The following is a 12,096-nucleotide window of genomic DNA, read 5'->3' as shown; positions in this document are numbered from 1 at the left end:
TTGATCACAAGCTCCTTGCCACTTCCTCTATAAATAGAGACCTCATTCCATTCATTTGATACGCTTGATTCAACCTGAAATGCTGCAGAATTCTCTCCATAACCATCACTAAAGAAGCAATTGCATTTCTTTCAAATTTTTCAGATCTACAATTCAACTTCATCTGGTTGAATTCTTAGATCTAATGCTTCTAAACCTTCATCATTCATCTCATTGAACTTCTGTTTTAGCAAAGCAAGCAAGGCATCGAGCTCCAACTACCAGAATTTAAGCTCACACTCCAACTAGTATTTTATTCGATTCTCATCATCCATGGACCTTTTTGGTTGGATCTAATGTTTTCTGAAGTTCTCACTTGAGAGGAAAGCTAGTGGTAGCTTCAATTTTGCTTTTCCTTGATCTGCATTTTGCATGCCTGAATCTTCCACCTCAGATTTCTCCATTAATAGGAATCTTGAGTGTGATTCAACGTTACAGGGGTGATGTACATCACCCCAGCTTCATTTTGGTATAAGGATCGTGCATTTTCATTAAGGTTTAAAAACCTGCACAATTGGCCGGAATCTGCAGGCTCACCGGAGAAGAAGGTGGCTCCGGTGGCCGCCTGTTTCCAATTTGAATCCTGGCCATTGGATGTGATTCCCATATCGAATCATGACCATTGCATGTTATGACTTTTATTTCTTTCCCATGTGATTGCATTGACTTTGGTGTTCCATGAGCGCGCGCCTCTGGATCCTTGGATCGTCCAGCTCAATTAATGAGCTCAGATCCAAGGGCTCTCGTTTTTTTGCATTTTCTATTTTCTGTTTTAATTCCATTTTATTTTCTTAAATTCCATTTTATTTCAAAAATCAATATCTCTTTCATTTTTAATCCAAAAATTATGGGACCAATTGCATTATTTCCCAAATAAATTCTAGTTTCTATTTCTGATTTTTAATATTTTTTATTTTGTAATTTGATATTTTTTGTGAATTTTCTCTTTTCTGGTTATTTTTAATTCATTTTAAATAGTTTTTGATATTCAAAAAATGCAAAAATATTTTCCTAGCCTATTTGAATGATGATGAATCTGTGAAAATATTCTCATCAATTTTTAAATTGATTTGAGATTTATTAGAGATTTTAATTCAATTAGGTTATTTTTATTCATTTTTAGTTGATTAAAAATAGTTTCTGACTTTTAAAAATGCTGAATTTTTTTGTCAAACATGGTTTGACCATTTTGAACTTAGGATAAATTACTTGGACCTTTCAAGGTTGATTTGAAGTAATTTTGAAGTTTGACCTTTCCATTTATTTTTCATTCAAGTTTATTTTAGATATTAAAAAATGCCAAAAATAATTTATTCATTTCTTGACTCCCAATCTTCATCTCACTTCTGTTTTTGATTGTTTGACCTTGACTTTCAATGTTATTGGTCAACATATGAGGATTGGTACATTGTATTTCATTTAATGCACTTTAATTTTGCCATTTCCATTTCTCTTATCCATCATCTCCTTCATCTTCTTCTACTTCTTTTCTTCTTGATCAATGAGTTGAAGGTTGATAAGTTAGCATTGGTTAGGGAGACTTAATCTTCCTTGATTCAAATCTAATTCATCTTGATCAATTGATCAAGTGAATGGCTTTGCATTAAGGATAGGTTGTCTTCTAAAATCATGCAAAAGGCTTAAACCAATACAAGATCAATTCTCATTTTCTTTTTTGGCATGGCAAGTTGTTGGGACTTGGTTCACTAATCAAGACTCCTAACTTGTGTTTGTTGCCTACATTGTTATTGACCGGCCTCAGATAGTTGTGACTTCTACATAAGTCCAATTACGATTACTTAACATAGCTCTAAATTTGCCTTATGGCACACTAACTACTAACACTAACTATTGCCAATTAACATTTACTTTATGCAATTTACTTTTATGCAATTTACTATTCTTGCACATATTATCCATTTGCTTTTCCCTTTCCTCACTTAAGCACATGTTTATGTTAATGTCATTTTCCTTTTGCTTACTTGAGCACATAATTGTGTATATATTATTGTGCTTGTGTTTCTTTTTTATTGTTGTGGACCAAAATGCAAAGAAATGGACTTAGTTTCTAGGACTTTCCCTATGAAAAGAAATGGAGAATTGGACTTAGATTCTAGGACCTTCCTTATGCAAGATTGGAGTAAAGGGATCTTAATAATCAAGATGGATTAGAAGAACCAAATCCCTAAACTCACTCTTGTCCATTCTTGTTTTACTTCATGGAACTTTTGATGTGTGTGCTATTGTGCTAGGAGTTTCCATTTGAGCTTAATTGGAGGACCATTGCCATGTTCATCCAAGTGGAAGATACAAGATACATTGAGGATATCTTAAGAGACTTGTTTGATTGCTTATGCTTTGTGGTTGCTTATTCTAAAGGATGGGAGCTACTTGGATCATCGATATGACCTCAAGAGAGGGACTCCATTGTGGTTTTGATTCTTTATCCCTTCTCTTTTTTGTTTTACTTAGGACTTAGCCCTTCTTCTTCATCTCTCCACTCTAACCCAAGCCAAAACTCTTTGTGCAAACATTTAACTATTGTTTTCAAACATTAGAAACTCAAGCCTTACGCTTTTGATTTTCAAACTTTCTTTTCACAATACTTATTTTGAATTGAATCTTTAAGTTAACTTTGACCATCTTTGTATATACTTCCAATGGCCACCTTCTTAATCAAATTTTCCATAACCTTTAGCTATTAGGTTTGAGTTATCTTTGTGGTAGATGTAATACTCACATATATCCTTAGTGATGGACAATGACTCTTCCATGCTTATTATAGGGTTAACCCCTCACTAGCGTGTTGAAGCTATCCTCACATGGTGGATTTGTGGTTTGGTTAAGTTTTCTCCCTTTGATAACAAAAGACCTTAAGGCTTTTGGGTCAATCAATTCACCAACTTTTTTTGAGATTTTTACCCCGAACTACGAGGTTTTGATCCTAATCTTTTTATAAGATGGTACGTAGGCAATGGGTCTATCCATCCAAACAAAATGTAAATAAACTTGTATATTCTCTTCTCATCTCTTCAATTATGTTTGCACAAACAAAATTTTCACCAAGACAACAACCTTTGCAACAAGTATGAAAAGGGCTCCCTAGGAGTACCTAGGATGTTTTGGGTGCCTAACACCTTCCCATTGCATAACCAACCCCCTTATCCAGATCTCTGTTTCTTTTACTAGTTTTGTTAAAACTATTAGGTTTTTGTTCACTTTCTAACCATTCCTTTGGATAAATAGAAGTGCGGTGGCGACTCGACTTGTATGATTTACCTTGGATTTAGCCATTATCTCTAATGGTAACGAATACCCCAAAAACGTGAAACAACGGTACAAGGGATCATAAAACTGCACCAATACACTCATCAACCCTTCATCCACCTGAGTAGTCAGAAGAGGAAGAAGCTTCCCAAAACGAGCCTTGAACCCCAAGGGATCTAGTACATAAGATGTCAGATTCCTTAACTCTTTCAAATCTGGTTGTTTGAAACTGTACTTCTTGGTATTCCTTCTTTGTCTTTCCATGTCTGAAATTTTTGCAAATAAACCCCTTAAGTTCCTTGAAAATTTTCTTCATTATTGATGAAATGGGTGCATGAATGCATGAATGCAACAATCACACTCAAGGATCAAGCAAAGCACACCAAACAAAGGTCATGGGATGGATCATATCATCCTTAATATCAATCATCCATTTTGGTGGATTATGGTTTACACCTTATCAACACCCAAGTTCCATTGATATTAAGGATACATGAACGGATCAACCACAAATCAAGGGTTTGTTGCGAGTCACGAGCATGGAGTCTCGGTTAAGAACCACCCAAAGGGAGCGTACTAGGGTTTAAACCTTCCAAACATGTTCTACAAGAGGTTCCCATAGTCATCATCCCATCTTTCGGATATTATCGGAGAAACGACTACTCGTATTCCAAAAATATTCTCAAGAGAGACTCTTATGAGTGTAGTATCGCGTAATAATCGTATCAAATCTTACACTTGAACGACTTTCGCACTACATCCTAAGAATAGGCCAAGATGGGCTTGGTAAACTAAGGTCCTTGGCTTCTAATGTCTATATTGGAAAGAGTAATGTCTAACCACAACTTACTTGTGTGACATTATTGATCCCAACATGACCTCCACCAAGTGAATGGACTTGCAAGTCAACTTGCTAAGGAATAACTCCACACAAGTCAACAAGACTACGTCATTCTCCTATCCTAAGTGCACTCGAGTCCGGGTATAGAACTCATCTCACAAAGATCACAAAGCATACAAAGAATTAATATTCAAACAATTCAATCATTACATACAATACAATAATCCCAAATTGCACAAAAATATGTCACAAAACAATACAACACAACAAAATATAAAAAGTAGGCAAAACCCACTAGGAAAATGTCCCCAGCAGAGTCGCCACTTTTCTGTAGCGGGGTATTCGTTACCATTAGAGATATTGACTAAATCTAAGGTAAATCATACAAGTCGAGTCGCCACCGCACATCTATTTATCCAAAGGAATGGTTAGAAAGCGAACAAAAACTAGTAAAAGAGAAACAAAGATTTGGGTAAGGGGGTTGGTTATGTAATGGGAAGGTGTTAGGCACCCAAAACATCCTAGGTACTCCTAGGGAGCCCTTTTCACACTTGTTGTAAAGGTTGTTGTTTTTTGTAAAAATTTATTTGTGCAAACATGATTGAAGGGATGAGAAGAGAATATACAAGTTACTTACATTTTTGTGTTTGGATGGATGAACCCATTGCCTACGTACCATCTTAAAAAAGATTAGGATCAAAACCTCGTAGTTCGGCGTAAAAATCTCAAAATGAGATGGTGAATTGATTGGTCCAAAAGCCTTAAGGTCTTTTGTTATCCAAGGGAGAAAACTCAACCTAAAACCACAAATCCACCATGTGAGGATAGATTCAACATGCTAGTGAGGGGTTAACCCTATAATAAGGATGGAAGTCTTATGGTCCATCACTAAGGATATAGGTGAGTATTACATCTACCTCAAGGATAACTCAAACCTAATAGCTAAAGGTTATGAAAAATTTGATTAAGAAAGTGGCCATTGGAACCACAAAAAGACATTTGAATGGGTTATATTTACCAATTAGAAGTATATACAAAAATGGTCAAAGTTGACTTAAAGATTCAATTCAAAACAAGTGTTATGAAAAGAAAGTTGAAAATCCAAAAGCATAAGGCTTAGGTTTCTAATGTTTGAAAACAATGGTTAAATGTTTGCACAAAATGTTTGGCTTGGGTTAGAGTGGAGGGAAGAAAAAGAATGGCTAAGTCGTAAGTAAAGTAAAAAGGTGAGGGATAAAGAAATAAAACCACAATGGAGTTCCTCTCTTGAGATCATATTGATGATCCAAGTAGCTCCCATCCTTTGGAATAAGCAATCACATAAACATAACTGTAGCGGTGTATTCATTACTGTATGATCTATTGATTAAATCATAAGCAAAGCGTACAATAAACATAGAGTCGCCACCGCACTTTTATTTATCCTAAGGACTGGCTAAAAAGCGAACAAAAGCCTAAGAAGTTTTACACGTAGAAAACTAATAAAAAGATCAGAGATCGGGGTAAGGGGTAAATTACGCAAAGGGAAGGTGTTAGGCACCCAATGCGTCCTAGGTACTCCTAGGGAGCCCTTTTCACACTTGTTGTTTGAAAATTATTATTGGTCACGACATAAGTATTGTGCAAACATGAGTGGGATGATGAGAAAAGAATGTACAAGTTAATTATTTTTGTGTTTGAACGGATGAACCGTTGCCTACGTACCTTTCCATGAAAGGTAAAGGATCAAAACGCCGTAGTTCGGCTAAAAGATTTCCAAAAATTAGTGAATTCAATTTTAAACACAAGTCCTAAGGTCTTACGTTACCCATGGGAGAAAACTCAACCTTATGAAACAACAAGTCCACCATGTGAGAAAAGCTTCAACTTGCTAGAGAGGGGTTAACCCTATAATAAGCAAGGAAGACTTACAATTCAATCAACTAAGGAAAAATAGGTGAGATTAATATCAACTAACTAGGGTAAATCAAACCTATGGCTAATGTATGAAAACTTAACAAGCATGGACAAAGCCACAAAATCATTTGAATGGGTGAAGTTAATTGATTTAGATTATTTACAAAGTGTGGTCAAAGTATGATTAAAGTCAATTCAAAAAAGTATTTACAAAAAATGAAGTTTGGAAAATCATGGACTTAAGGTCCAAGTTTCTAATTTAGAAAGAGGTGAGAATGTTTGCACAACACTTATTTTCAAGTTTTAAAAGTATGTGTGAAAAGGTCTAGGACACAATGGGATGAATGGATGGAAGATGGATGTAAAACTTCTTAGAAGGGTTCACCTCTTGAAATCATATAGAAGATGATTCAAGTGTGTCCTTAGGAATAGCAATGACCAAATAGGGATAAGCAAATAAAGTGATACCGGATGCCACTCAATGGTCTTACACCAATCTCACAACAAAAGCGGATACCGGATACCGATATATGGAATTACACCAATCTTCTAAATCAAACATGGATCTCAGATGCCACTCAATGGTCTTACACTAATCTCCTAAAGCAGACAACCAAAAGAAAGAAGCGGATACCGGATGCCAATAAATGGGCTTATACCAATCTCCTAAATATGATCATAGGAACACAAATGCCACATCACAGGGACTTACAATTGCATCCTCACATAAACAAACAAAATGCAAAACATGGATGTCAGATGCCAATCTATCTGGGCTTACTCTAACCTCCACAGTATGATCCTAGGAATACAAATGCCACATCACAGGGACTTACAATTGCATCCTCACATACAACCAACAAGGTGCATCAAGCAATGAGCAAAGAGGATATGAGTGACCAATGAGGTCTTACACTCTATCCCTTCCATATCATGGGAACAAAAGCCAATCTACATGGACTTACAATTGTATCCTCCATGGGCAAACAACAATGTGTCACAAGGACAAATGAAATGATCATGCACTAATGGCAAACAATGATGATGAATGCACAATGGCAAACTCAAGTAATCATGTATAAATGAATCAAGTAATCAATCACATAAATTCAAGTAGCACACACTACAACCAATCAATTAGGCTCAAGCATAGGGTTAAAGTTGCTCTTAACCTTGCCATTGAGGGGCTAAGGTGAAGCAGATGAAGGGATATGAGGGGTGTGCCTCATCACTCTTATCTCCGGTCAGAGAGAGTATTGAATATCAGAAGGTGTGGGAGTTCAGAAAGTAGGAACTCTCTCCACATTTTATTGACTCGATAGATCTTGGGTTAGGATCCCAATGCTACAACCATGTAATGGGAGCAAGGGGAAGACACACAGAATAGTGGGAGATAGGGTACATATCTCTTATATCCACCAATTGCCTTTTATAAAGGACTTTTTCTGCTTGGGGACAAACATAAACAAGCACAAACATCGCCTATTAAGGAGGACTTCAGACAGTTGCCTGGCTAGGTAACAAGCCAGGTCTTCCAGACTACATGGAGACAAGAGAGTCTACCTCAATGCAAATGCTATACAGGCAAAGCAATGCAAGTTCTCAAAAGAACTGAGCAACTAAGGGTACCTGAACTCAATCAAATATAATCAGCATCCCAACATAAACAAAACAACAACATAAGAACCAACAACAATGTATAATCAAACAATGCAATATGTGCATAGCACAAAGCTCAAGTGAACCAAGCACCCTACAACACAAACAAGTTAGTTCACAATAGTCAAATGAAACAATCAACTTGCAATAATTCCTTTAAAGTACTTTGCTTCTTAACCTGAAAAGTCAAAGTCAAACTCAAACATGAGTAACAAGACCACTAGGACAAGCCTAGGGTCCAAAGGATGGAAAATTCTTAAAACAGCAAGTGAAACATGATCAAAACCAAGAAAATTCAATTAAGAAGAAGGACCAATTGGTCTCACATCCAAACTATGCACTAATTTCATTTCATGCACAATTTAAGTCAAAGTAAGCAAATGTGAACCACATATGAGTAAACCGAATGATTTCAATCAAACAAATATCAAAACAACTCCATAAATTCCACAAAAATTCTATCCTAACAGGACATATTCAAAGAGCAGCATATAAAATTTCATGCTATTTGGATAAATGGAAGTAGGGAAATTAAATTCAACATGTCATGGCATGCAAAGATCAACCTAAACTAGGTCACAAACCAAGTGTCAACTTCAATCAATTGTAAAACAGAGGGAACAAATGAGAAATGAATGGGACCAAAGCCAAAGTTAAGCTAAACATGTTAAGACACACTCCACCAAATTTCATCTTCATATGATAAGGTATGAACATTTTATAAGACATATAGTTTGATCACTCAAAAAACAACATAAAAATGGCTAACAGCAAACAAAAATCAAAATCAAATAGGAAATGTATCAACAGTTCCTACAAAAAATCATGGAGAAACTAGGCATTCATATGATATCACATGCAAAAAATCAGAACCATAGGCATAGCAAAAGCATGGATAATAAAATCATGAACACAGCATAGCATAGTGTGACACATATTGTCACACTCATGAAGATTAAATCATATCTCTCTAACCAGGGACCCAAAAATTACAAACTATACTCCAAAATCACCAGGAGAGAGTCAAGAACAAGCATGTGAAATTTCATTCATTTTGGAGCAAGCATGATTATTTTATGATCAATATGGTGAAACATACATATAATGCACACATGTCAAAGATCATTAGACAAGTCCAAAAAATCACCAGGCAAAACTTGAGTTACTATGCCTAAAAAAAACTAGATGAAATTTGAAATCCAACAAAAAAATTCCCAGTCAATTTGGATTAGGGATGATTTATTTATGAATTTTAGAAGTTAGGTGAAATAATGAAATATTTATTTAACTAATTAAAATGATTTAATTAAACGAATGGCAATTTTGTAATAATAGAACCAGGGGCGCCAAACGCTGCGTTTAAATAAACGGCTTGGCAGCACGTGATTGGCTCTTTTGAGCGGGAAACAGGTTTCAAACGCGAAGGAAAGGGAAAGAGGATCTATCACGCATTTTTCCAGAATTTCAAGAACATCAACGTGTTCTTCATGGCCAGTGTTTTCTCACTTGGTGCAAATCTCAAATTGCATTTAGAAGCTAATGGAATTGGTCCCATGTGAAAATTCCTTGTATCTTGAAATTTGGACTTTTTTCCCACCAATTTTTAAATGGTCCACTTGAAAAATGACCTTTTTATGTGAAGGTTTTTGGTGAAATGTGATGATGGATTTGGATAGTGCACATCAAATGTGGTTTGCTCAAAGAAGAACCATCCAATTTGGCCATTCCATGTGAAAGTTATGCCACTTTGAATTTAGGCATTTTCTAAAAATGATTTGATCATAAATTGCCAACCACACATGGGAATTGCATGTTCTTGGACTTTTTGGAAAGGTGAGAACAAGATCTTCAACTTTCATGTTGGACAAAATTTCATTTGATGCTTGTATGATGAAGTAATTTTGAGGAGAAAAACTTTCCATTTTTGGCAGGTGAAAATTACAGGTCATTTCCATTTTGGGAAACTTTTTGTCTGACTTCAAATCCTTCAACCTTGATCTTTGAAATGTCAAATGAGACTTGTATGGACATGAATGAGGTCTTTCTAACCATCTCACACCTTCAAACCCCTGATTAAATGCACAGTTGACCACAGTTGACCATAGTTGACTTTTCTAGGGTTTTGGTTGACTGGGCCATGTTCTGATGAATTCCAAGCCTCTTTCAATTGAGATCTTGATTCCAAATGATATCACAACTTATATGAATTCTTTATGAATGATCATGGTGCCCAAATTCTTCAAGAATGGCCACCATCTATTGCTCAATGAATGATTTGACTGTTTTGACCTAGTTAGCTTCATCTGCAAGCAACATGGTTAGATGACAATATTTTTGTACTTTTGGTTAGTAAACATATGAAAAGCAAATGATATACAAATGCAATACATGCTTGGTGATCAAGAACCACACTCACAAGGTATCCCACCCACTAGGAGGGAAGCTAGGGTATGCAATGATCCTTGAGGCCATGATATGATATGTTACGGGCCATGAGGGATCTTAGGGCCAAAATTGGGGTCTTACAGATGCCCCTATTTAAGGTCATTCTATCCGGAGAAGTGAAGTTTAGAAATCTTCATCTCGACGCGGTAGAATGGGCTTAAATAATATTAATGAGACGAATTTTGGTCCCTAAGAGACCTCATGATGTAGATGTATGCATGCAAAAGCAAATTCTGTGGGGAATATGGTTCGCACAGAAGAAAGGACGATCCGTCGGAGTAATATACTCACCAAGAACAGAGACTCTAATAAGACTCTTATTGGGACTTTTTTAGGGGATAGTAAGAAAGAATTGCGTGAGCAGGACACGACTCTGATTAGGGGATAAACAAAACTGACACAGCGTGACCAAGACACGACTGGACTGGAGAGCTTGCTGGGGCAGCAGAGGACTCACACTGGGGAATAAAGAATTCCAGAGGAAAATAAATCCATAGGAAAGACACAAGCTGACTCAAATTATCCACGAAGGATACTTCGGATAAAAATCCGGACTCGGACCAGGAAAAGATTCACAGAGAATCTCCCTGCCGGGAAAATGCATATATTGGGGAAACTCCCATATAGCAACGGGTAAAAATCACCAAAGGAAACTCCGTAGGGGAATGTCTAACAAAGGGACGCTCCTGGGAAAAGCAACAAGGAATGAGGTGTTACTGGTATAAGGGTAACAAAATCAGGAAGAATGAATATCTAAGACCGGTATAAGGGTGAGAGATATCAATCAACCAACCTCTGAGAAAGACCAACAAAGGGTACAAAAACTCAGGAAAATCTGACTCCACAAGGGACCACAGTCATAATAGGGAGTAGAAAGGAAGGAACACCAAGGATACCGAGGTATATAATAGGTGACCGGCCGAAGTGTGAATTGGTATATATGCCAAGACACACATCATCCGAGAAGAAGGCTTGAAAAAGCAAAATCAACTTACAGGATGGACATTCGAATCCGCGACGGGAAAACGAATCTTACTCAACTGGGGACACAAACCCAAAGAGTGCGTGAGATATAATATCCATTACCGTCAGAACGTGGATAGAATACTCGTATGAGACATATTATCTATTACCGTCAGAACGTAGATAATAAACCCGCATGGTAAGAAGCACCAGAGATACCGGAGTATATAATAGGTGATCTACCGAAAACGTGAATTGGTATATATGCCAAAACACACATCCGAAACACAAACTGGTTAAAGGATGAATATTCGATTCTACAAAGAATACGAATCTTACTCTACTGGGGAAAATCCACAAAGGACTCCAACTAAAGGGCGCATGAGACATATTATTCATTACCGGCAGACCGTGAATAATATACTCGAAAGGAAAAAGACACCAGAGATACCGAAGTATATAATAGGTGACTAACCAAAAAGAGAGACAATCGATACCAAGCATCCGGGTAAACGAAAGACAACTCAAGGGGATAAATTGCAAGCATCCGACAATTATCCAACAACAAGAATATTCGACTCCGCAAAGGGGAATAACGAATCTTACTCGACTAGGGAAACACAATAGGTTTCAACTGAAGAGTGCATGAGATATATTATCCATTACCGTCAGAACGTGGATAGTATACTCGCATGGAAGATTATCCACAACCGGTATAAGGGTTAATAAAGGATAAATCGTCCGAAAAGAGAGGCATCGGGATACCAAACAGGCATATAATGATGACCAATCAAAGGGAGTAACAACATTACCAACAAAGCGGGTAAATGAAAGAAGACTCACTGGGGATAAATTGCAAGCATCCGGCAATTATCCACAAAAGCAAGGGATACATTGATAAACAATCAATGATCCGGGGAACAAATCACTAGCAAACGGTGAAAAGACCCACTGGCGACTTCAAAAGGATAACATTGCAAGCATCC

The sequence above is a fragment of the Lathyrus oleraceus genome, chromosome 3 (assembly GCF_024323335.1).
Source record: "Lathyrus oleraceus cultivar Zhongwan6 chromosome 3, CAAS_Psat_ZW6_1.0, whole genome shotgun sequence".
NCBI classification, from domain to species: Eukaryota; Viridiplantae; Streptophyta; class Magnoliopsida; order Fabales; family Fabaceae; genus Lathyrus; species Lathyrus oleraceus.
Note: the sequence above shows the minus strand (reverse complement) of the source record.